Raw genomic sequence first — 24,916 nt, forward strand, 5'->3', positions numbered from 1 at the left:
GAACGAGCGAGCGGCGGAGGGAGGGGAGACTAACTTCTAGTGCTACCATAATTCGCCTAAAGCAGGTGCAGCTACTTTTCCCCCTACGAGGCGGCCAGCGGCATGCCGAAGAGGACCACGTGGACCAAACTTTGGGGAAGGAAAAAATGGGGACGTGGGGCTACAGATCTGCTAAAGTCGATAGGCCGTAGAGGTTCACCGTGGACTGGGGACCCATCCGATGGGATGCTTTATTAACTCTGGCCTTTCCCAGGAGCCTGGAGGTACGGCCAAGTCCTGCTGGCACACGGTTCACTGGTTTCGGGCGGGCTGCGCCTGGCGCGGGGAGTGGTCAGGGGGCCCCCCGAGTCCGAAGCCGACGTCCAGCGCGGGCCCTGCCGCGCCTTCCTCTGACTCCCCACTGTGTGGGGGCTGGGGCTGGGGAGGCTCTTTCTGGGCTTTGTGAACAGTCTTTCTCCCAACCCGGCGCGCACGCGCTGCCGCCTCGGTCTGCAAAGGGGAATTTCCTATAAAGTGCTGTGAGAACCAATGGAGAAGGGGCTTCAGGCTAGATCCACGCGGGCCAAGCACAGAGCAAAGTCGAGGCAATTATCTGAACAAATTAGACTGTAAACAAAACTCGGCGTCCCTGAATACCGCTTGTGCCCAGGGGGACCAGGAGGATGGGGGTTGGGGTTGGGGACGCTGGTGTGTATTTGGGTTGGGAGGGGGAAGTCCGGGCACGGAAAGACCCACGTTCCGAGGGGGAGGGCTAAGTTGGGTAGCAGGAGCCAGGCTCAGGCTGGTGAAGAGTTGAAAAAAAAAAAAAAAAAAAAAAAAAAAACCCTCCCACTCTCTACCCCAAATATCTTCCGTTTCAGGGTGTGTGAAGAGGTGAGGGGTGCCTCAGGGACAGTCCATGGTTGGCCCACCCTGCTCAGCGCAGCCAGGTCCCCAGACCCCTGCTATGGGATGAGCACAGGAAGGCAGTGGCCCTGGTAGGCCCTGTTGGCTTCGGGTTACCTTGAGGCAGGTGACCAAAGGCAGGCAGACCCATGCCCCATGGAGGATGAGCTGGGTAAAGACTAGGCCTAGTCTCCTGGAGATAACATATTTTGGAGAAAACTTAAAAAAAAAAAAAAAAAGGGTCTTCGAGATAACAGCTTAAGGGGTTTCTGCTCACCTATTCTGTCCCTTTTCTGTGGGCACGGTGGCCCGGAGTTGAAGGGTAGTAGTAACAACCCAGGTCAGACACATCTCTGTTTGCCCAAGTGGACAGACACAACAGGTAGACATAGACCCTGCTGAAGTTTTGCAGACATGTAGGTGCCAAGCTGAGGCAGGCTGCTATGACACATGTTTAGGTATTTGCGCTGCTGGAGAGCAAATCGGGCCTCATGTATGCTAAACACATGCTCTCCTTTCTAGCCACACCCACAGCCCAGCTCATTTATTTGGACCAAGCAGTTACCTTTCAGGTAGAAATGAAATCAATTGACAGCAGGTGTAAGGGCCAGCTCTTGGGTGAGAGGGCAGAAGGTTTACCAGTTCAAGGTCATCTTCACCTACAGATGTGGTTCCAGGACAGCTTGGACTACAAGAGGCCCTGTTTCAGAAATCCTAAACAATGCTGGCCAGATCAGTCAGTGGGTAGAGACAACTACTGTCACCTCCCTATAGATCTAAGTTGGACCCTGGAACCTACCTACATCTTGGAAGTGTTCTCTGGCTTCTGCACATGCATGCATACACATAAAATAAATCATATAACTTTTATTTTTTAAAACATCTTTTAATCCAAAACAAACAATCAAAGTCAAGGATTTGATGGGAGTTGACATGTGAGTCTTGCCTCATGCCGGGTATGCTGGCTGCCTCTTTGAATCTTCATGATGATCCCAGGGGGGAGTTATTTCCTTAGCTCTGTTTTATAAAGGAGGGAACTGAGGCACAAAGGGCACTCGCCATGTTTAAGTTTACACAGCTAACTAGTGACGGAGCAGTTCCAACTGGAGCAGTTTGTCTTGGACAGGGTGTCACTCTGGATCTCTTTAACCAGAGGGTCTTTGTATTACCTTCTGTGGAGCGACAGCCGGGTGGACATCATGGTGTGCAGACAACCAGGGACTGTTGGGCTGGTGACCCTGCTCCGCAGTTCCCTCCCCATTCTTTCTACAACAGAGGCTAAGGGTGGAGTAGCAATGGGAGACTCTGAATAGGAAAGAGAAGGCATTTCTGTCACAGAGGTGTGGGCTGTCACAGAACTCTGTTCCCTTGCCTTGCTACAGCCCCTTCCCCACTCCCGCAGGGCATGCTGGGAAAATAACTTTTGGTTTTTTTTGTTTTTCTTTCATTTTCAGTTTACCCCTCTACCCGGGCCCACTCAGTCCCCTGTGGGACTTGTGAGTCACAGTGGGAAGCCCAAGGGAGTCAGAAGACCCCATCTTGTCCTAATTGAGGCAATTCAGGAGAGAAAACAGACCTCTTGAAAGAAGGTAACAGAACAGACAATGTCTTAGTCACAGTAACCAATTCAGAGTCCTTTCTCTCCTTGTCAGTGTTTAGAGGGGTTCCCCACAGGAGCTCTAAGTTCCCCAGGGGAAGTCACTGTGCTTCCTCCTATCCCAGGATGCAAGGCAGGTACAGAGGAAGCTCAGGTCCTACCTGCAGGCCTGACTGGAAGACAGAGGCCAAAGTTAGGACCATGGGGGCTGGAGTCAGGCGGTCTTAGGTTAAATGGCATCCTGGGCACCTACAGATGTTTGACCTGGACAGATGACAGGTCTCAGCCTCCCTTGCTTCAGTCACAAAATTGAAAGGATGCCTTCTTAAGGGGGCACAACATGAAGAAAGCTTGTGCAAAGCTTAGTGGCCTGTGCCCAACATGTTTTCCTTAAATGCTTAGCTTTTCTTTTGTGAGACCTGGTTTTCCTTTTCTTTTTTTTTCTCCTTCCTTCCTTCCTTCCTTCCTTCCTTCCTTCCTTCCTTCCTTCCTTCCTTCCTTCTGTTGTTTGTTTGTTTGTTTTTCAAGGCAGGATTTTACTGTGTAATAGTCCTAGCTATCCTGGACTTGCTTTCTAGACTAGGCTAACCTCAAACTCACAGAGAATCTGCCTGTCTCTGCCTCCAGAGTGCTGGGATTAAAGGCATGCACCAACACACCTGGCTCACCTACACGCCTAGTTTGAGCCCCAGGTTTCTTAAGGTGACCTCAGAAGAACCAAATCATAAAAACTGCCAGCTAGGAAATCCTGGCGTGTACTAGGCCACCTGCAGTGGCTCTGCTTCTCATTCTACAGGCAAAGATGGCTTAGAGAGGTCGAATGATTTGTGGATCATAAAGCTAGGAGGTGGCCCAACAAGTGCTGGCTATCAAGTCCCCTTTGAGCTGGGAAACAGATAGTCTTTCCAGGGCATGAGCTGGCCAATAGAGGGGATTGCTTCCAGCAGAAGGCCCGAGATCACTTTAGAGGCCATGACAGGGAGTATGCATTTAGAAACAGTGTATCTAATCTCACACTCACAAACACCCAGATATTTTGTTTCCACTCATCTGGCTGCAAGGAAACTTATCTTTTTTTTTTTTTTTTTCTCCTCAAAAGTTTCCAATCATTTTATCTTGTTAGATGTATGTATAGGAGTGTTTTCGCCTGCATCTACAGATGTTCACCACATAAGTGCAGTGCCCAAGGAGGCCAGAAGAGGGCGTCAGATCTATCCCCTAAAACTGGAGTTACAGATGGTTGTGAGCCTCCCTGTGGGTGCTGGAAACTGATCCCGGGTCCTCTGCAAGAGGCGCTCCTGAAGGCTGAATCATAGCTCCAGTCTCCACTAGTTTCTGAAGGATTTTTAAAAAATGTATTGTCTCTCTCTCTCTCTCTCTCTCTCTCTCTCTCTCTTTCTCTCTCTCTCTCTCTCTGCCTGAGGAGGCCAGAAGAGGGTGTCAGATTCCCTGAAGCTGGAGTTACAGGTAGTTGAGAACCACATGGTTTGGTTGTTTGGGACCCAACTCTGATTCTCTGTAACAGCATCATGTGCTCACAGCTACCTCCTCCCTGGCCCCTCTTTGTCCCCAGCACACGAGAGGCTGAGGCAGAAGGATCCAGAGACCTGACAACAAATTCAAGGCTAGCCTGCTATACACCTGAATCTCTACGACATGCCAGAGTCTCTGGATTCCATTCTGCTCTATATGTGTCTGTTTCTTTCCCGCCTCCCTGTCACTGATGGACAGTTAGAGTCTGGATGTTTGCCCAGCATGGCCTCACTGCTGTCCCCTTCCTTTTGTGACCCCCATTTCCCTTCTGCAGGGTTGTTCCTCCTGTCTTTCCTCACCCCCAGGTCTCTCCTTCTCTGGAATTTTCTCCCCTCCCCATCTACCATTCAGAAAGATCTGTGCTGCTCAGAGGTGGGGGAGGGATGCAAGGGCAGTTTTTTTTTTTTTTTTTTCCCCCTTCCACAAAGGCCTCTGTTCCCCAAGATAAATGACAATTTAAACAAAGAAATATTTCATTAAGGGTTGATATCTTAATGAGCTGTGCCAGGATCCTTCCAGGCACTCTGTAGACTCCCCCTTACTCTAAGAGGGGGCTCCAGCCCCTGCAGGAAGCTTATCAGTTTACCATATTGGCCCGAATAGAAGACCATGCAGTGGAGCTAGTTGGAGCTGAGACCCATCAACCTATGTGCCAGAGCCCTGGGAGATGCTTGCAGCAGCCTTGAAATTACTTTAAAGAATACAGACACTTAGATTTGTGTCTGTGGTGGTGGTGGACACAGGGACTTTAGGCTGATTGGTAGGAAATCTCTCATTAAAGATCAGGAAATGAACAATACCACGACGAGCCATGAAGAGTTTTCCATTAATTAGAGAACAGCATCAATGGGTCACATGAGACCTCAGGCACAGAGAGGTTTCTGTGTGGAGAAAGTGAGTCAGGCAGAACAGGACCCGGGAGAGCAGCCCTGGTACCTTGCTTCCCCTCTACCTCTTGAGAGGCAGCCTCAGCACATGCCTTTAGTCCCAGGACTCAGGTGGCAGGGGCAGGTGGGTCTCTGTGAGTTTGAAGCCAGCCTGGTCTATGTAGTGAGTTCCAGTACACGGGGCTACATAGTGAGACCTTGTCTCAAGAGAGTGACAGAAACAGTAAGAATAGCTTGCTCTTGCCTTTGCTCAGGCTAGCCTCAAGACCAGGACTATGACAGTTCTCCTTCAGCTGGAGTGTTAGACTGCAGGTGAGTGCCGCCATACTGTCCACCCACTGTGACATCACCAGCCACGCCAGCTCTCATGTCCGGAAATCAACGCTTCACGTGTGCTATATAAGTCCATAGCACTGAGCTACATAGCTGGCCCCACCCGCCCGCACAAATAGACAGTGGATGTAAGGTGGGCATAAGAAAAGAGAAAGAGCCTGTCTATGTCCTATCGGATGTGGTATATGAGCTGACCTGTTTCTTAGGTTTCTTTACACTGCCCCAAGCTGTATTCCATACCAGTCCTGAACCCCAGGATTCCTTCCTGGTTCATTTATTTCCTCTTCCTGGTCTCCCCCTTATTACTTAGGATCCATTCTCCTCCAGTCTCATCTGCTTTTGACCTCTGGCCTTCTTACCCCAAGATTCCCTCAGTTGCTAGGTAGCTGGAGATTCCTGGAGTAAGCAGCTGAAGGCTTAGGTGAGGCTGGATGTCAGCAGAGCAGACCAGTACCCTAGGCTAAGTGCTAACCATTCTGCACACCATCTCATCGCCAAGGGCACGATGTGGTTGCTGTCTTATGTCTTACCCTTTAGCTTCCCATAAACCAATGCCTGCTTCTCCTTTCCCCGAGGGTTCCCTCCAAGTACCAGAGCCAGCTACTCCACAGGGAGTACATAAATGTGGGGAGATAAACCCCCCTACCATAACAGATAGGATCGAATGTATAAATATCTCATTTTAAAAAAATCTGCTCATGCATGGATCAGGGATGCAACTTAGTGGTAGGCCACTTGCTTAGCATATATACAGCCTTGGGTCAGACTCCCAGCACCTCAAAAGAGGGTGAGAAAAATAGGAAGGAAGGAAGCAAGCACAGAAGCATGGTATGTAGCAGTTCACACTTGGGAAGCTGAGAGGTAGGAGAATCACTATGAATCAGAGAGTCCAGCCTGGGCTACAGAGTGAATATTAGGTCAGCCTGGGCTAGAGTGAGGCCCTGTCTCAGTGAAACAACCACCACCACAAAGGTAACTCTTAGGCATGCACATGTACCCAGGGTTTGCTGGCGGCACTGGGACCACACTTAGCAGCTGACTTGAAAACACAACATTCATTGTGTTCCTTCTCATTCACGTCTTATTTCCACAGTCCTCTGATGGGGTTCCCGCAAGCCGCATGTTTGCCATGTTTGCAATGGAATGGTCCTCTCTGGCTGCTTCTGAGGGCATTGCTATGATATTTTTGGATAGGACAAGAAGGTCGGTGGACCTTGACCCTAAGCCTCAGGATTACAGAGAGCATGACCTGGGTTCAGTTGGTGGCTTCTGACACAACAGGGATCTCACTGTTCGTCTCCTGTGTTTCCCTCAAAGAGTTGGGGTTCAAGGCAGTTTCCTGGTTTTGTTGGGTTTTGTTTGGGGGGCTAGGGTTAAGAGCAGTGGCAGCTCTTGCAAATGACTCAAGTTTGGATCTCAGTACCCACATGGTGGCTTCTATTTATAATTCCAGTTCTGGGGGTGGGGAGGATCTGATGCCCTCTTCTGGCCTTTGACGGTACCAGGCACATGCCTGTGGTACACATGCATTCAAGTAAAATACTCATACATACCGTAAAATAAAACTTTAAAAAAATTACGTTGGTCTGGAAGAGAGAAAGATGTGGCTCAGTGGTTAGGAACACTTGATGTTCTTGAAGAGGACCAGAGTTCTGTTCCCAGCACACATATCGGATGGTTTACAACCTCCTGAACTCCAGGTACAGGGGATGCTGTGCTCTTTCATATCTCCAAAGGCATCTGTATAAATGTGCACAGACATAACACACATAAACATACACACACACACATATAAGTAAATAATTTTTTTTTCACAAGGAAGGTAGAAGGTGAGGTGTGGGTAGGTCCAGAGGACACAGGCAGGACATAGAAAGTATTTCTGGGCTATTCAGTTTCCTGTGCTTCCCCTCCGGGCTGCTGGCTGACAGTTGCAATCAGAACCTGAGATTGTAGACTGAAAGCTGAGAGCAGTAAAGTCTTACAGGTCCAGAGACAGGGCAAATGGGGAGAAGAGAGCCACCAGAAGGGTGGGACAGAAGATGGCTGTGCTTGGGACTCAGGGATGACAGCTGAAGAATCTTACCAAGCTTTTGCTTAAACAGCTTTCCCTTTGACAGGGCAACTGAGGTGAGAGAAGGAGGTGGTGCTGGGGACTGAACTGAGAACATTTTACATGGCAGGCGAGAGTTCTGCCACTGTGCCCCATGCTCAGTCCAGGGAGGAATTTCTCCCTGAAGTATGTTCATCCTCTGAATGTGGGATGTCCCCTGCTAAGAACCTTAGGACTGGAGGTGATATTAGTCTGCTTCTTTCAAAAAATACTTATCTTATGTGCATGGGTGCCTTCGTCTGTGCCCACATGTGCACACATGTGTGCACTCACATGTACCACATATAACAGCCCATGGGGGTCAGAAGATGGTATGGTGTCCTGGAAACTGAAGTTGTAGACAGTTATGAGGTGCCGTGTGAGTTCTGGGAACCAAGTTCAACCAGTGCTCTTAACCACTGAGCCATTTCTCCAGCCCCACAGTCAGCCTCTTTTATTAATATGGGTGTGGAGGCCGGCACCACATGCAGGATGACGGTGTGATAGCTGGAGAGAATGTGATAGAATCTTCTTGTCTTACATCCTCTCAGAGGCAGGGCAGCCATAAGAATTCCAATGGTCTGTTCAGGAGGTAGTGTCAGAAAACATTGGTGGGCTAGAGAGGAGGGGGAGATGGCAGCGCTAGTATAGGGAAAGTAAGCACCCACGAAGCCTGTGGAATGCACCCCAAGTCCCTGCACAGAGGGCCAGGGAGATGGAGCCTGCATCTCTCTCCCCCAGACCCTCAGGCACTATGGCAGACCAGCTTGCAAATGTCTCCCCTTTACCAAGCGTCCATGTTGGCCTGGACTGGAGAAATGAGTATTTCCTTGACCACACAGTGCCCTCCTCAACCCAGCAGAGAGCAGGTGTGGCATTCTAAGTTCATAATCAAATCTGAGAGAGGAGGGAAGAGTTCCGGCACCTGCCACACTCTGCCCTCCTCAGCTTTCCCCTCTGTGTGGGTTTCGGTGGCTTCGTCCCTAGCCCACTGTCCCCTCCCCTCCTCTGCACTTGGGGTTTTCACACTTTCTAGATGAACCCTGTGCTCACACGATCTTCTTGGGCCATGGCATCCACTCTCATAGTTTGCTTTAGTTTGAAGTTACTTTATATTTCTTATCAATATTGTATGTGTACACGTGGTCACACATGCTATGGTGCATGTGGGGTCAGAAGAGAACGTTGTGGAGTTGTTTCTGTCCTCTCACCTTTATGTGAGTTCTGGGCACTAAACTCAATTCATTGAATTTGCATCATCGGGTAGCAAGCGCCTTTAACCTGCATGCCGTCTAGCCCGCCCTTACTCTCTAGGTTTATTTTATGTGTGTGGGCGTGTTGCTTGCCTGTATGTACGTATGTATGCCACATGCTTACCTAGCAACCTGCAGAGGTCAGAGGAGGACATCAGAAGTCCTGGAACTGGAGTTACAGATGGTTGTGATCTGTGATGCGGTGCTGAGAACTGAGATCTGGTCCTTTGGAAGAGCAGTCAGTGCTCTTAACCACTGAGCCATCTCTCCAGCCCCTTACTCTCTTGGATTTAACTACCACCTGTATGTTGGTGGCTTCTGGTCCCATCCTGCCTTCCATTTTTATACCACACCTATTCCTGTGGGCCTTTCGGGATATCACACTCAAAATGTCTCCAACCCTAGTCATCATCACTGAATTTCTGATCCTCTGGCACCCACCCCCTGAATGCTTGGATTACAAATGTGGACCATCAAGCCTGGTTTATGTGGTTCTGGGGACCAAGTCCTGGATGTCATGCATACTGGGTGACCACACCATCATTTGAGGCACACCTCCAGTCTCACAGTCAACTGATTTCATTTAAAACCTGCTCCTCCTGTGGGTCCACTAAGAGACACTGGGTTCTCCTATCTCTTCTTCACATCCAGTCAGCACCTGTCCTGCCAAGTGGCTCCAGAGCAATTTGTTCTCGATTTTCTGCCCACACACTGTTTGCTTCTGGGGCCTTCATTACTGATGACTTAGAACATTCTGGTTTCTGAATTCTGGACCCCTATTTCCAGTCTGATTCTCTCCCCTCCGATGTATCCATCATCCATAGTGATCAAAAAGCTCTAGGCTAGGGGCTGGAGAGATGGCTCAGTAGTTGAGAGCACTGGCTGCTCTTCCGGAGGACCTGGGTTCAATTCCTAGCACCCACATGGCAGCTCACAATTGTCTGTAACTCCTGTCCCAGGTGATCTGACGCCCTTGCACAGACATATGTGCAGGCAGAACACCAATGTACATAAAAGTAAATAAATACATATTTTTAAAAGCTCTAAGCCAGACACAATGGTCCACCCTGTAACCCTGGCTGGAAGTCGAGGCAGATGAGCCGCAAATGGAAGGTCAGCCTGGGCTACACAGCAAGACCCTGTCTTAAAGGGTAGTGAGGACAGAGCAGGTGAGAATATAGTGCAGCTGAAAGAATGCTTGCCTAAGACTTGTGAAACTCTGGGTTTAATTCCCGGTACCGAATAAACAGGTATTATGACACACATCCGTAAGCCTAGTATTCAAGTGGAGGTTAGAAGATCAGAAGTTCAAGGTCATCCTTAGTGAGTCTGAGACCAGCCTGGCTAAACATTTGACCCTGTAGAAAAAAGGAAACAGGAAAAAAAAAAAAGTCATACTGGAAGGTGGTGGCAAACTTCTTTAATCCCAGCACTTGGGAGGCAAAGGCAGGTGGGTCTCTGTGAATTTGAGGTCTACAGAGTGCGTTCCAGGGCAGCCGGGGCTACACAGAAAACCTGCCTAGAAAAACCAAATAAAAACAAACAAAGAAGAGTTATATATTCGAGAAACTTAAAAAATATTATTATTTACTTACATGTATGTATGTGTCTGTATATGTGCATGTGCCCACAGTTAGGGGCATCCTTAGATGCTGGGGTTACAAGCAGTTGTGTGCCGCCTGATGGGGCTGCTGTAGTCGAACTCTGCTTCTCAGCAAGAACAGTACATGCTCTTAACCACTGAGCCTTCTCTACAGCCCGGTGGGGGTGGGAAACCTTTTTAAAAGTTAGTTCACTTTTAACTATCCTGCATTCATGAAGCTATGGGTTCAATTCAGAGTGCCAGGCTGAACTTCTCACGTACTGCCCAAGACCCATTCCAGGGAGTACAAGACCTTTCCACGTAACCCTGGTGATCTGAGTGGGATTCCTAGAACCCATAACGGAGAGAACAGACTCCTCTGACCGTTCTGAAAGCTGTCCTCTGATCTCCACACAGTCCATGCACACTCCATAGCACTGGGGCACCTGTGTCACAGTCATACCCATCACACATGCACAGGCACACAGGAATACATGCACACACAGAGACACACGTGCACACACATGCACACACACATGCATAGGCACACACAGAGAGACACACAAATGCATATATATTCACACACATGCACACATGCATGTGCATGCATGCACACACATACACACACACATGCACACACAGAGACACACACACACTCACACATACACACCCACTAATAATAATAATTTCATTTATGTATATTTAATTCAGCACTCTGGCCAGACACACAGCGTGCAGGGTGTGCTTTCTCAAACCCTCCCATCCCATCCTGTCCACCTCCAGCTCTGTCTCCTGATACTTGTGCCCTGCAACCAGGCTTTCTGTAACCCCTGTCCTCCATCCAAAATATCCTCTCTCCCATTTGCTTTCATTGCTGACTCTAAGACCCACCTTGACGTACCTCCTCTTGGAAGTCTTCCCTGAATGCCCCGGGCTGGATTACACACTCTTCTTTTGTGAGCTTGTATCAGTGCAAGCATCAGAAAAGCCACTTCAAAGAGACATAAATAACAATAGAAATGGATCAGATGTGTTGCTGGAACTGCTGGACCCAGTGTTGAGTTTTTGCTGCTGCTGCTGTGTGCTCTGGGGCTTAAAATAACACAATAGGGCTTCCTATGGCTTACTTCTGCCTTTCTCTGAGTGAGCCTTGTTCTCAGAGGTCCTGACTTCCAGTAGGCTTCAGGCTTTCACCCTGCCCAGTTTGGTCCAGGGAATTGTTCAAGCAAGCACTGGCTCATCTGGACCTTTCGGAGGCTTTCCTTGGCCCGTCACACCATCATGAAGGCCAAGGGTTCCCAGAGTCCTGCTGGAAAGGCGGAATCCTGCCCACTATCTTCTTTGTAAGTAAAGTTGCGTTTTGGCTTGGCCACACCCATCTGTTTATGCAAGCTCAGGGCTGTTTAGCGGCACAGTGGGAAGTGGCAGAAGCACTAGAAGGCTACACATTGTTTTTGCAGGGATAGAGTTTTAGACTTTGCAGTCCTAGAGGCCAAACTAAGGATGTTATGTAGGGATTCATAAAATGTGTTATTGATTAAAACTAATTATTGTCTTAAAAAATTAAGACAATAATTAGCCATTTCTTTTGTAGTGGTGGTCTATCGAAGAGAGATGCAGAATTCAGGGAAAGAATGCTCTTTTTTTTTTTTTTTTTTTTTTTTTTTTTTTTTGAGATGGGACCTTAATAGGCAGTCTTTGCTGACTTAGAAAAACGAGGCTGGTGTATTTTTTGGCTACTTTATTGGGTTCTTGTATATATACCACCCTTCTCCATCCTGACCCCCACAACACTAGGAAGGAGGAGAGAAAGGAGGTTGGTTATAGGGGAGAGGACGTAGACCTCTTTAGACTACTTCCTGCTGATTAGGGGCATCAAGTTCCTTGGGGCAAGTCCAGTTCTTGTCAGCAGAATATCTCCAACTGGCAATCCAGCAGTAGGGAAAGCAGCAGCAGGGACCAGGAGCAGCAGCCAATACAGGCCCTCTTGGGACTCTCACATTTATACCCTCTCCGGAGTCCTTAGAATACCAAACTATCTGCAGCTGGCAAAAATCACAGCCCTCCTAGAGCAAGAGGTAAACCCTAATTAGTGGCTGTGCACAGTCTGGAGCGGCCCCAGATCCCATGCTTGGGATTAAAACAGAAACATCCACATAGCATAACTGAGTTTTTTAAGAAACCAAAATTCTCACTAGAGGCTGGCCTTGAAATTCACAGAGATCCTCCTGCCTCTCTCTCCTGAATCTGGGATTAAAGGCACACACCAACATTGCCTGGCTTCTGTTCTCTTTCCACAGTGTGAGTTCTAGGTTTCAAAATAGGGTCATCAGGCTTGGTGGCAGGCACCTCTATTTGTTTGGCCATCTTGTCAGTCCCAGCATTTCTCTTAACTGATAATATGGTTTGAACCTGAACTAACCCCCAAGGCTCATGAATTGAGTGCTTGGTCCCTAGCTGGTGTCACTATTTTGGAAGGTTCTGGAAATTTGGAGTGGTGGGGCCTGGCTTGAGGAAGTAGGTGGCTAAGGGTAGGTAGGCCTTTGATGGTTGTGCCTGCCTCCTGTCTTGTTCTCTGCTCCTTAATTGGCCATAATATATAGAATATTTGTCACATGCTCTGACACCATTGTCTAAGCTGTTCCTCCATGTCTGTTTTTCTATGATGGACTTCTGAAACTGTGAGCCACCCCGATCCTCCCACCATAACCCCACCCTGCCCCGCCCACCTTAACCCCTGCTTCTGTCCCTCCCAACCCTCCCATTTTAGCTCCCTGCCCCGCTTTGTGCTTCACCAGAACTGTGCAAAAGTAACAAATACAGCTAGTGACACACACCTTTAATACCAACACTAAGGAAGCAGAGACAGGTGGATCTGTGTGACTTCAAGGCCAGCCTCATCTACACTTGGGGAGTTCTAGCTCAGCCAGGGCTACATAGAGAGACCCAGTCTAAACAAACAAACAAATAAAAAAAAGAAAAAAAAGGGAAAGAAAGAAAGGAAGGAAGAAAGAAAGAGAGAGAGAAGGAGGGGAGAGGAAGGAAGGAAAACGGACCCCAAACTTCCTATTATTAAAATGATGGTAAATAATTACCTATTACAATTAAAGCCAGTCTGGGGCTGGCGATGGAATGAGAGAGAGAGAGAGAGAGAGAGAGAGAGAGAGAGAGAGAGCTCTTGCCTAGCAAGTGTACTGTGATATGTTTGAGCTCAGCACCCCAGAGCAGAATCCCAACTCTGGTGGGATTCTGTGTTCTGTAACCCAGCGCCCCAGAAGTGGAGGAAGGAGGAGCAGAAGCTCAAGTTAGAGAAGTTGGTGGTCAGCCTATAGGAGACTGTTTCAAAACACGAATATACTTAAGGCTGCACACGTACATACACATACACGCTCACACACACTCATGTACTTGAGTGTGAATGCACACACACACACTCTGGTGGTTCATTCGTACCATTCTAGGATTTGGGGTAGTAGTTGTGGAGGCTCAGGAGTTCAATGTCATGTTCGGTTATATAGTGAGTTCAAAGTCAACCAGGGCTAAGTAAGATCCTGCTCCAAAACAACCGAGCTGGTCTGAGGGTGTAGTTTTAGCCCCGCCTGCTCAGGATTCGTGAGACATTGGGTTTGTGTCAGAGCCATGACACAGGAAAGCAGAGAATACACTAGGAGCTTGGGGAGAAAGGAGTTGAAAGCACTTGCCGCTTCTGTGGAGGACTCAGGTTTGGTTTCCAACACCCACATGGTAGTGTGCGGCTGCCTGTGACTCCAGTTTCAGGGTATCTGACACCCTCTTTTAGCCTCTGAAGGCACCACCATATGTGGTGCACATGTGTATGTGCACCTATATATGTGAAATAAAAATAAATCTTAAATATGTATATGTGCATGCTTAGCTGGCAAATTATAAAATATGAAAGGAGGGTTTGTGGGGCTGCAGACCCCCGAATAAGGCAAGACACCGTGGAAGCTGGGGACAGGTGAAGCAAATCACTCTGGCGGTGAGACAGCCCAGCCACTATGGGTCTTGGTGTGAGGGACTATCTTGGTGAGGTGTTGGTCTCAGAGTTTATAAGCCAGACAGTCTATACGGTATTTTAAAGTTTTGTTTATTGTGTGTGTGTGCACGTGCCCTGCTGTGTATGTGCGGCTGCCATGGTTTGAGTGTGGCAGAGTCTGTTACTTCATTTCTGGAACTTTCAGGGGTCTGTTCTCTCCTGTAGATGCATGGGCCCCAGACTCAAAACACAGAGGCAAGCACCTTTACCCAAGGCATTTTTTACTTTTAAGAAAAGTAAGTCTGTGACCACTGGGCCTCTTCACTGTGACGCATCACTGTGATTCTGGCGAGGCTAGGGTGTCTGAGTCCTTTTCAGAAGAAAGGAGCCCAGCAAGAACTGTCTGGGATACGATTGAGGATTCGGAGACACAGGCTTTTTGACATGACATGGGCTTTGTGGTGGGACTATTATGCTGTCCCCAGATTGAATGGCTGAGATGGCCTGGCTGGTCTGAAGGTGAATGAGGGCCAGACTACGTGCTAGACCATAGAGATGGTTAGATCACAGAGACACTCTGAGGTCTCTGGGCAGTGAGAGGCTTTAGTGGGTGAAGGCACCTGCAGTCAGGCACACGACCTTCATCAAGGCCTGCCTGGGCTGTAAGAGACCCTATCTCAAAAAGCAAAGAGGTTCCTCCTAAGGTTTGAGGGAGAGAGTCTTCTCTCCAAGCTTCAGGGGCCTCCAGATGCTTCTTGGCTAGCAGATCCATCACTCCTGTCCCCTTCAGTTCCAGAACACTCTCTCCACATGTTGCCTTCATAGGAACAATTTTGAACACAACTCATAACACCTTAGGGCCACCCAACTCCGGTTTTAATTCCCCTTTACTGTTTACATTCGCAAACACCTGGTCTTCAGATAAGGTCATATTCCAAGGTGCTAGCTGTTTGGATGTCATGTACACACACACACACACACACACACACACAAACACACACACACATGCATGCACGCAATGGCCTGGAAGGAGTAAAATTCAGCTTCTAATACCATCCCTGGCCATAAACTCTGCATGCCTATAGTGTTCTTCCACCGTGACATCTGTCTACACGTACCCGTATTCCAAGGTCACAAATACTGGAATATGCTACCAGGACCACACACCTCCATGGCCTCACATAGCTCAGCACAGGCCCTCTTGCTCCATGTTCCACACCACACACTCAGTGATGGCCACACTCAGAGGCCACCCCGGGGAGGTCATGCTCGGATCCCTAGACATTTGCAGCCTTAGACTAGCCTTCTGGTCTGACATCCCTTTCCACTCACACAGCCTTCTCCTTCTGACTCTTCCCTCTGCTCCAGCATCCCTCCTCCCACCAGACCTGAACCTGGCAGCTCGGTCCCACCCTAGATAGGCCTCTAGAGGATGCCCCTTGATTCTTCTTCACCCCTTATGAAGGTGGCTTCATAAGTAGCAGATATATTCTCTTTCTAACACCACACCCCATACACACACACACACACACACACACACACACGAGACCTAGCCTCTCTAACACACACATACACATGCATACACACACTTACATATACATGCACACATGCACACACAAGATATAGTCTCTCTAACACACATACACATGCATACACACACTTACATATACATATACACATGCACACACAAGATATAGTCTCTCTAACACACATACACATGCATACAACACACTTACATATACATACACAGATGCGCACACACACACACGAGACCTAGCCTATCTAACACACACATACACACACACACACACACACGAGATATAGGTTCTCTAACATTCACACACATATACATACTTACACATGCATATACACACATGCACAGACACACACACATGAGACCTAGCCTCTCTAACATACATACACACACACACACACACACACACACACACACACACACCTATTCCCTCCAGCAGCCCCACGGCAGCAGTCTGTTCCTCATTATGGGCCAATGTGCCTGTTTACTCACCCAGCTGGAGATGGTTAGAGAGTGATAAATAATGAAAGAGAAAACAGGCTTTTCCCCTCTGCGGCTTCTATTTATGTAACATGTGTCACAGCGGACTCACAGATTCTGGTTCGGAGGTGATCGCAGGAAATAGTTTATTTTTTCCGGACAGTGGCTTGAGGGGTACAGTAGAAGGCCAGGGTTTGGGTTTCTGGTCTCACACCCATGGGAGTTTCAGAATCTGGCTTCCAGAATCCTCTTATGCTGCCTTGTCTCTTGACAAGATCTCACTGTACTGCCTCCCACCCTGGAATTACACCGGGCTTGGGGCTGCCTGATAACAGGGGATCTTCCACTGCACGGATTTGGAAGGAACCTGCCTGGTTGGGGCCCCTCCCAGCCACCTCTGAAATCTCCCAAACAGATGGGCTTGCTTTAAGAGCCAGACAGCTAAAAGCTGGGGCTCTGTGGAAAGAGCCAGTTGGAAATGGAGCTTCGTAGGCAGCCTGCACCTGTCACGGGAAGGATGCAGAAGAACTCAGTCTCAAGAGAATGAAGGGCCAGAGGAATGGCTCAGTGGGAAGAGCGCTTTCTGTGCTTCCAGAGGGTCTGAGTTGCTAGCACCCATGTAGGGTGGGTCACAACGACCTATTGCTAGCTCTATGGGATCCAACCCCAGTGGCCCAGGATGGCTTGTGCCTTTTAATCCCAGCACTCGGAGGCAGAGGCAGAGGCAGGAAGATCTCCGTGAGTTTGAGACCAGCCTGGTCTACAGAGTGAGTTCCAGGATAGCCAAGGCTACACAGAAAAACTCTGTCTCGAAAAACCAAGGCAGGCAAAGAAACAAATAAATGTATAGAAAAAGAAATCTTGTTTTTTTAATAAAAGGAAGGGGGGGCTGACGAGATGGCTCAGTGGTTAAGAGCACTGGCTGCTCTTCCAGAGGTCCTGAGTTCAAGTCCCAGCAACCACATGGTGGCTCACAACCATCTGTAATGTCATCCAATGCCTTCTTCTGGTGTCTGAAGACAGTGACAGTGTACTCACATAAAATAAATAAATAAATTCTTCTTCTTCTTCTTCTTCTTCTTCTTCTTCTTCTCCTCCTCCTCCTCCTCCTCCTCCTCCTCCTCCTCCTCCTCCTCCTCCGCCTCCTCCTCCTCCTTCTCCTTCTTCTTCTTCTTTTGGTTTTTTGAGACAGGGTTTCTCTGTATAAACCTGGCTATCCTGGAACTCACTCTGTAGACCAGGCTGGCCTCAAACTCAGAAATCTGCCTGCCTCTGCCTCCTAAGTGGTAAGACGGCCTACCTCACTGTGCTAAGACTGATGGGAATCTACCTAGTTAGAGTGTTTGGAAATGTGAGGTATGGGAATCTGGGAACTACCCCGTCGGCCCTTCCCAAAGGTGGACACACTGAAAGGAATCAGCACACAGCTGTCTGCTCACCAGCCTCCAGAGCATGTAGGCTACCGCCTGAGTGAGCTTGCTTTCCAAGGGTAGGGTGACAGGGCTTTTGTGGAACATGGAGCCCCAGGAGTCTCTGAGGAAACCTCAGAAAGACAGGGTTCACTGTGGAAACTAGACCAGGAAGTGCTCATCTTTTACCACTTGTAGCAGACGAGTTTAGGATTGCAGACCAGAATCAAGTCCAAGGTCTCAGAGTTATTTGAAGATTGTCCTCTCCTGGCTTTGGGAAGAAAGCTTCCATATCCCCAGCTAAGCAAGGACCTTCTATCTTGACAATATAAAGGGTACACAGTGTGCCAGGCAGTGCTGTTTCCTGCCCTTAATCCCAGAACTCAGGGTGCAGAGGCAGAAGGATCTGTAAATTCAAGGCCAGCCCAGCCTAGAGAGTAAGTTCCAAGATAGCCAGGGCTATAGAGAAAAACCATGTCTAAAAAAACAAAGAAACAAACATACATACACACACAGTGTGACCTAGTACAAGAGAAAAGGCTGGGTTTTTATTGTTTGTTTTGTTTGTTTGTTTGTAGCCCTGGCTGTCCTAGACTCACTCTGTAGAACAAGCTGGCCCTAACTCACAGAGATCTGCCTTCTGCCTCCAGAGTGCTTGGGATTAAAGCCGTGTGCCACTATGCCTGACTTGGGTTTTCTTTTCTTCTTCTTCTTCTTCTTCTTCTTCTTCTTCTTCTTCTTCTTCTTCTTCTTCTTCTTCTTCTTCTTCTTCTTCTTCTTCTTCTTCTTCTTCTTCTTCTTCTTCTTCTTCTCTGTTTGTGTGCACACATATGTATGAATGTCAAGGAATTGGTTCTCTCCACTGTTTGGGTCCCTGGGTTCAAACTCAGATCAACAGCCTTAGGAAGAGGGTCTTGTGTTTCTCAGGCTGGCCTTGAACTTATGATTCTTTTGCCTTAACTTCCCAAATGTTGGAACTGCATATGTTTGCCGGGATACCTAGCAAGGAGGTGGGGTCTTCAATAGTAGCGGGAGTCAGATTCTGTATGGCTTCTTACAGGATGCTTCCCAAGATTCCTCAGCAGGTCGGGCGCAGGATGTCCAGGAGTCAGCCTGCAGGGACTAGTTCCTAGGAATACTGAGACTAGCAGTTGGTGGTTTCCCAAGGACAGAACAGTGGCCTGGGTGTCTCTGAAGGCATTCCCCTCCACCATACCCAAACACAGAGACTGAAGTACCTGGTCCAGTTAGGGAGGAATTTCCCCAGAGTGGAATTCATCTGGAGACCAGGAAGGATAAAATCGGTTTTGAAGGAAGGAAAAGAGGAGGAAGATTTTTATCAACACCTATTAGGGACCAAGAGATGATATGACATTTTGACCTGGTTGCTTGGAAATTTTGGGCTGGCCAGACATGTTGCACTGGAGAGTTGAGCCTGCACACTGAGTTTGATTCTGATATGGCCACTCATAACAGTTTCTCCAGGCTCTTGCATGACCCTTGCTCTCATGCGCTGATCTCAGATACAGTACCATTCATTCATTCATTCATTCATTCATTGACAGTATCTCTCTGTAGTCTTGGCTCTCCAGGAGCTCACTCTGCAGACCAGGCTGGCCTGAAACTCACAGAGATCCTCCTGCCTCTGCCACCCAAGTGCTGAGATTTAAGGCAGGCACCACTATGTCCCACTCTAATACCATTGTCGAAGACCCCAACACAGCTGCAGATTCTCGTGTCCCGGGAGATATTGACTTGAATGGTGACCGTCAGTGAAACCCAGCTGCTCTGCTCTCCAGGACTCTATCTCCACCATGCTGCTGGAAGGAAGCCATCTCTGTCATCACTCCTAACCTTAGAGAAGAGGGGCAAGGGGCCCAGGAAGGCGAGCAACTGAGCCTCAGCTACCATATGGCAGGGGTGGGTTTGGAATTAGCCTCCCTCCTCCTTGCCTTTCCCAGATGGCTTGCGGCACTTGGCAGGTATAAATGTTGGTCCAGACCCCTTCTCCAAGCCATACCACCAAGTTTCTGGGTTGGTTGGTTTTCTGTCTGTCTTTCTGTCTTTCTGTCTGTCTGTCTGTCATCAGAATCTCACTATGCAGCCCTGGCTTTCTGGATCTCACTATGTAAACCAGGCTGGCTTTGAACTCATGGAGACCTGTTTGCCTCTGTTGGGATGAGAAGGGTGTGCCATCACATCCAGGTATCTCCAAGTTCTTTACAATAAAACAACTTTTTTTTTTCTATTTGTTCAGTGGGCGTGTGTGCATACACACACTCATGCTCACACATGTGCACGCACACAAGCATGCCCATACGCATTCGCCACACAGGGAACATGGAGAGGTCAGAGGAGACCTTGTAAGGAGTCTGTTTTCTCCTCCCACCATGTGGGTTTCAGCCATCAAACTCTGCTTGTCAGGCTTGGCTGCAATCACCTTTACCCACTGAACCCACTCTGACCTCTGACTTCCTATTGGTTCACAACTATATATAACCCCAGTTTCTTCCCCACCCATCTTTCTAAATTCCTTGAGTCCTAGCCTCAGTTTCTCCTCTGTCTCTCATGCCTACATACCTGAGAATCCGACCCCTGCCCTGCTTTGATAGACAGGCAGTACTGGCTGGGCCCCTGCCCCAGGCCTGACCCTCACTCCCTCTCTGGGGCCCTGCCCCGGCCACCCTGACTCCTCCTCAAAAACATCAGAACTGGCACCACCCCGCCCTTCCACCCCATCCCCCTAGCCCTCCTCCCCGCAGCCCCGTGGGAGCCCAGGTTTTGCTTGAGGGCAGCGAGTGAAGCAGGCTGTAACAGAGAAACCTCCGGCTCCTCTTTAAAAGTCCCCAGAGGAGGTAGATCTGAGGAAGGGCTGCGGAGAAGGTGCCTGCAGCAATGTCAGCTCAGAACAGGCGGCTGACAGGATGCTGAGCAGGGATTAAGGTCGGGATCAGGGAAGCCGGGAAATGAAGGCCGGTTCCCTGTCTCCCTCGTTGCTGCCACTACCGTCGCCTCTGGGTTTGTCTTGTTTGTTCTCTTGTTCTTGCTCTGGGAAAGTGGGTAGGGAGGGAAGTGGGCAGGGGTGACTGGAGAGGCTGGGGCAAGGACAGGAGACAGGTAGAGAAGGACAGACAGGGGGCAGAGAGGAAGCCAAGCCTCCTATGTCTCTGGGACCAGCCAGTCATGGGACAGAAGCCCAGACAATTTTATGTCCCAGTCAGGCTGGCCGAGAGTGAGGCTCAAGTCTTCTTCCCATCACCCGTGGATGCAGGACACATAAAGAAAGAACTGGGCCCTTGTGAGACCCTCCAGGTGGATGAAGCAAATGCCACCTTCAGAAAGAGGAACAACCTAGTTTTGGTGTCAAGTCTGGCACTGGAGGAATGTCTGGGAAAATCGGGAGTCAAAGATCATCTTCAGCTGCATAGCTAATTCAAGGTCAGCTGGGCTACATGAGACCCTGCCTCACACGCAAATAGAAACAAACAAACAAGGAATAAACAGTAGTGTGTGTAGGGTGGCTAGTGAGATGGCCGGTGGGGTCAGAGCACTTGTCATGCAAGCCTGGTGAACTACATCAGTCAATGATGGATCCCACTGTAGAGTCACCCCCTGAGCACTGTTCTCTGATCTCTACACATCAACTGTGTTACACGTATGTGTGCTCTTATTCAAACACACACTAAATAAAATTTTATTTTTTTTTTTAAAAAAGAAAATTTTATTTTATGTGCATTGGGGTTTTGCCTGCATGTATGTCTGTGTGAAGTCAGGTCCCCTGGACTTGGAATTATAGACAGGTGTGAGCTGTCATGTGGGTGCTGGGAAATTAAACCTGGGTCCTCTGGAAGAATAGCCAGTGCTCCTAACCACTGAGCCATCCCTCCAGGACCAAGTAAAAGTTTTAACACCTCTAATCCCAGCACTTAAAATGCAGAGGCAGGAGGATCTCTTTGAGTTCAATGTCAGCCTGGCCTACATAGTCAGTTCCAGGCCACTGATAGCTTCATAGTGAGACCTGTTCTTAAAAATAAATACATGAAAACAAACAAACAAACAAACAAACAGAAAGGGGATGGTCCCTGAGGACTTTTTAAAGCTGGCTTCTGTCTCTGTCTTTCTCTCTGTCGCTGCCTCTGTCCCCCCCACCCCCCGCACATGTGCGTGCACACGCTCAACCTGTATGTATGAACACACATAAATAGTGAGATTCGTTGTAGAGTTATAATGGTGTATAGTTAGTAACTGTCTAAGACCCATCATTAGCTTGTTGACCACTGAGGTCCAGCCAGGTACTGGATCTTCATGAGCCAACGCCTCCCCTGGCCACTGGGCCGACGATGTGCCGGCATGTGGTTTAAGCTAGCCATGATACTTTCAGGGTTCACCCAGGAACCAAGTGGTGGTCATGGCTGATAGGATACATGTTTATTTGCTTACCTGTTCACTGGGAAGCCCTTCTGGGGTCCTCAGCCCCTCCCAGATCTCTGTATACTCTGGACATCCAGCTGAGGTGAGGAGGGGATTTGAATGAGATGAGGGTTTGGGATGGGAGTCTGGTGATTTGGGAAGGAAGGGTCCTGTTTCTTGGATAAAACTCTGGGCCAGTTGCCAAATCTCAGCATAAGTATGTGGGGAGCCCCCTCCCCACTGTTGGGAATTTAAACTCTAGGGTGCTGGTCCCTAGAACTGCTAATCTAAAAAAAAAAATGCCATTTTATGATAAAGTTATATATATATTAAGAATTTCAGAAAACATACCTGGGCATGGTGGTGAACAGCTGTAATCTTGTCACTAGGAAAAAGGAGGTAGGAGAATCAGGAGTTCAAGGTCATCCTTGCCTATGGACTAAGTTCAAGGCCAGTCTGGGGTACTGGAGACCCTGTCTCAAAAAACCAAAACCAACATATAGATACACATACAGAGGAAAACTTAGAAAGTACAGAAAGACCACATACACAACACACACACACACAAAACACACTCACACACACACAATACACACACAACACACACACAAACACACACAACACATACACACAACATACATAAACACACAACACACACAAACACACATACACACAACACACACACACTAAAGGAGACAAAGATTATTTATAATCTGAAAGCCCAGAGAGATAGCCGTGGCAACACTTCCTGGATACACTGGATCTTTTGAAGGATATGTACATTTACAGACTTGAGGATGGTCACTTTAATACACAGAGCCTCCTATAGTACAGTTTGGTACTGTTTACCCAGCATGCCCAAAGTCCTGGGATCATGTCCCAGCACACAACAAACTGGGTGTGATGGCTCACACCTATCTTCCCAGCAGATGAAAGCGACAGAATCAAAAGTCCAAGGTTGGAGGCCGGGGAGCAGCTCTGTGGTTAGGCTTGCTTTTGCTGTAAAGGACCTGGGTTGAGTTTCTAGCACCCACAAGGTCACTTGAAACCATTCATTCATACTCTGGTTCCAGGGCATCCAACTCTTCAGACCTCTACAGGCACCAGGTATAATGCAGACAAACACTCATACATGTGAAATAAACTAATAAATCTAAAAAAAAAAAAAAAAAAAAAATTAAGGTCACCCTTCTCCGTATAACTCTGTCTAGGCCAGTCTGGGCTACACAGAGGAAGACCAATCAATAGATAGATAGATAGACAGACAGACAGACTGACTGACTCCAGGAGATCTAATACCCTCCTCTGACCTCCATGGTCAGAGTGTGCATACACAAGCGTCTCATCTCATCTGTCCAGTGGTTGGTTATATAGATTATTTCTGGATTTTTTTTTAACTATGATAAACACCATTGCAATGGGCATCTTTAGAGAGAAACTGTTGAGGGGTCAGATTATCCAGTAGTTGTTTGCTTGTGTGTCCATCTGCTCCCACTTTCCACTGGGACAGGTCAGTGCTGATTTGTCCTCAGGACTTGGGCCCGGTTCCCTGTGGGTGACTAGAAACTAGTGAATTGAGTGTCCTGAACCAGATGCCAAGACTGATAAGCAATGAGCCTAGCTTTCCTGTTAGAACACTAGGGCGTGTTCACTGGCCCTGTGCTGAGCCCACAACTGCTCCTAGAAAAAGATGTTTCTAGTCTCAGAACTACTAGATTGCAGATTCCCTGAGCTGTCCACGCCACATCTAACCTTCCCAGGTAAACCTGGCCTTTCCCCCCAGAACTAGGCTCTTCCCCCTCAGACCTCCATCCCTAACTCTGTCTGGTTCTTTTTGTTAAGTTTTTAAAGCTGAAGGCCCACAGAGCCCTTCACTGTGTCCCCTGTCCTCATTGTGTGGCTTCCCGGCTCCTGAAGCAGAAATATTCTCTCTGATCCTGTTTTTAACAGCACCACCCAATTTGGCTCCTGGGGCATGCCCCCACCCCCCGCCAACATCCCTCACCCACGGCCAGTGTTCCATCCACTGCCTTCCACCACACCTAAGACACTTTGTCTCTTGCCCCCACCCACCCACCCACCTCCACCCCCGAGCTCTAGGCAGAGGCTGATGTTCTCACACAGATCTGACCACAGGGTTTTCCAACCGGGAAGATCCATCTCCCGGCCTTTCAGTGGTCTTCTGGGGAAGAACTGAGGATCTGACTCAGTTGTTAGCATGTTTACCAACAAGCACAAAGCCCTGGGTTCAATCCCCAGAACTGCCTGAGCCAGGCTTGATGACACACACCTATAAAAGCAGTGCCCACTGGGAGAGCTCTGGAGGCAAGAGGATCAGAAGTTCAAGATCCCCCTTCGGCCTCGGGTAGAAGAGAATCAGAGTGAAAAACAAAGCAAAATAAAGCAGATGAAATTTACTAAATTGATTCCTTTCTGTCCAGCACTCATCATATTCCCAATTCTGTGGTGTTTTCTCTGTAATTTTTTCCATGCCCCTCCACTCTCTCCCTTCTCTTGCCTTCTCTTTCTCTGCTCTGACCCACAGCTGCCCACCCTCCTGTCCTCATCTCCACTCCTCTCCCCTTTCTTTTTTTAAGTTTTTTTTTCTTTTAACTTTCAAGGTCATTCCGGACTCCTGATGCCGCCAGTCCCTCAGTGAGACGTGAGCGCCATTGGCGTCCGTGGCCTCTGTTTCCGTGGCAACCCAGTAACCATTAATTTTCAATTAAAGGAGACAAAAAGCTGGATGACAGCTCCGGGTCTGCTGAAGATGTCAAGAATCTGTATTAATATACAGCAAGAGAGCATAATTGTGTGTCCATCTTCCAGAGCGGTGAAAAATGGAGGGATAATTACCGGCTCGAAAGCCACTCTGTAATTTAGTCCTTACTGTCACCACAGCCCTACACATTAGCATAAATTAAAAG

General features: G+C 48.4%; 2 long non-coding RNA genes across 3 annotated transcripts; one reads left to right on the plus strand and one right to left on the minus strand.

Moving 5' to 3' along the window:
• Positions 1–24,916, plus strand: LOC117722694 (uncharacterized). Its single transcript, XR_004608562.2, has 3 exons — positions 1–263; positions 2,340–2,474; positions 24,611–24,916. It is a non-coding gene; the product is annotated as an uncharacterized LOC117722694 (long non-coding RNA).
• Positions 994–11,687, minus strand: LOC143434875 (uncharacterized). Of its 2 annotated transcripts, none has more exons than XR_013104716.1 (4): positions 11,287–11,687; positions 11,061–11,150; positions 6,789–6,975; positions 994–2,190 (listed from the first exon to the last, which is right to left on the minus strand). It is a non-coding gene; the product is annotated as an uncharacterized LOC143434875 (long non-coding RNA). The 2 variants fall into 2 exon arrangements; XR_013104717.1 differs by having other exon boundaries at positions 11,051–11,150.

This window comes from Arvicanthis niloticus, chromosome 17 (assembly GCF_011762505.2).
Source record: "Arvicanthis niloticus isolate mArvNil1 chromosome 17, mArvNil1.pat.X, whole genome shotgun sequence".
NCBI lineage: Eukaryota > Metazoa > Chordata > Mammalia > Rodentia > Muridae > Arvicanthis > Arvicanthis niloticus.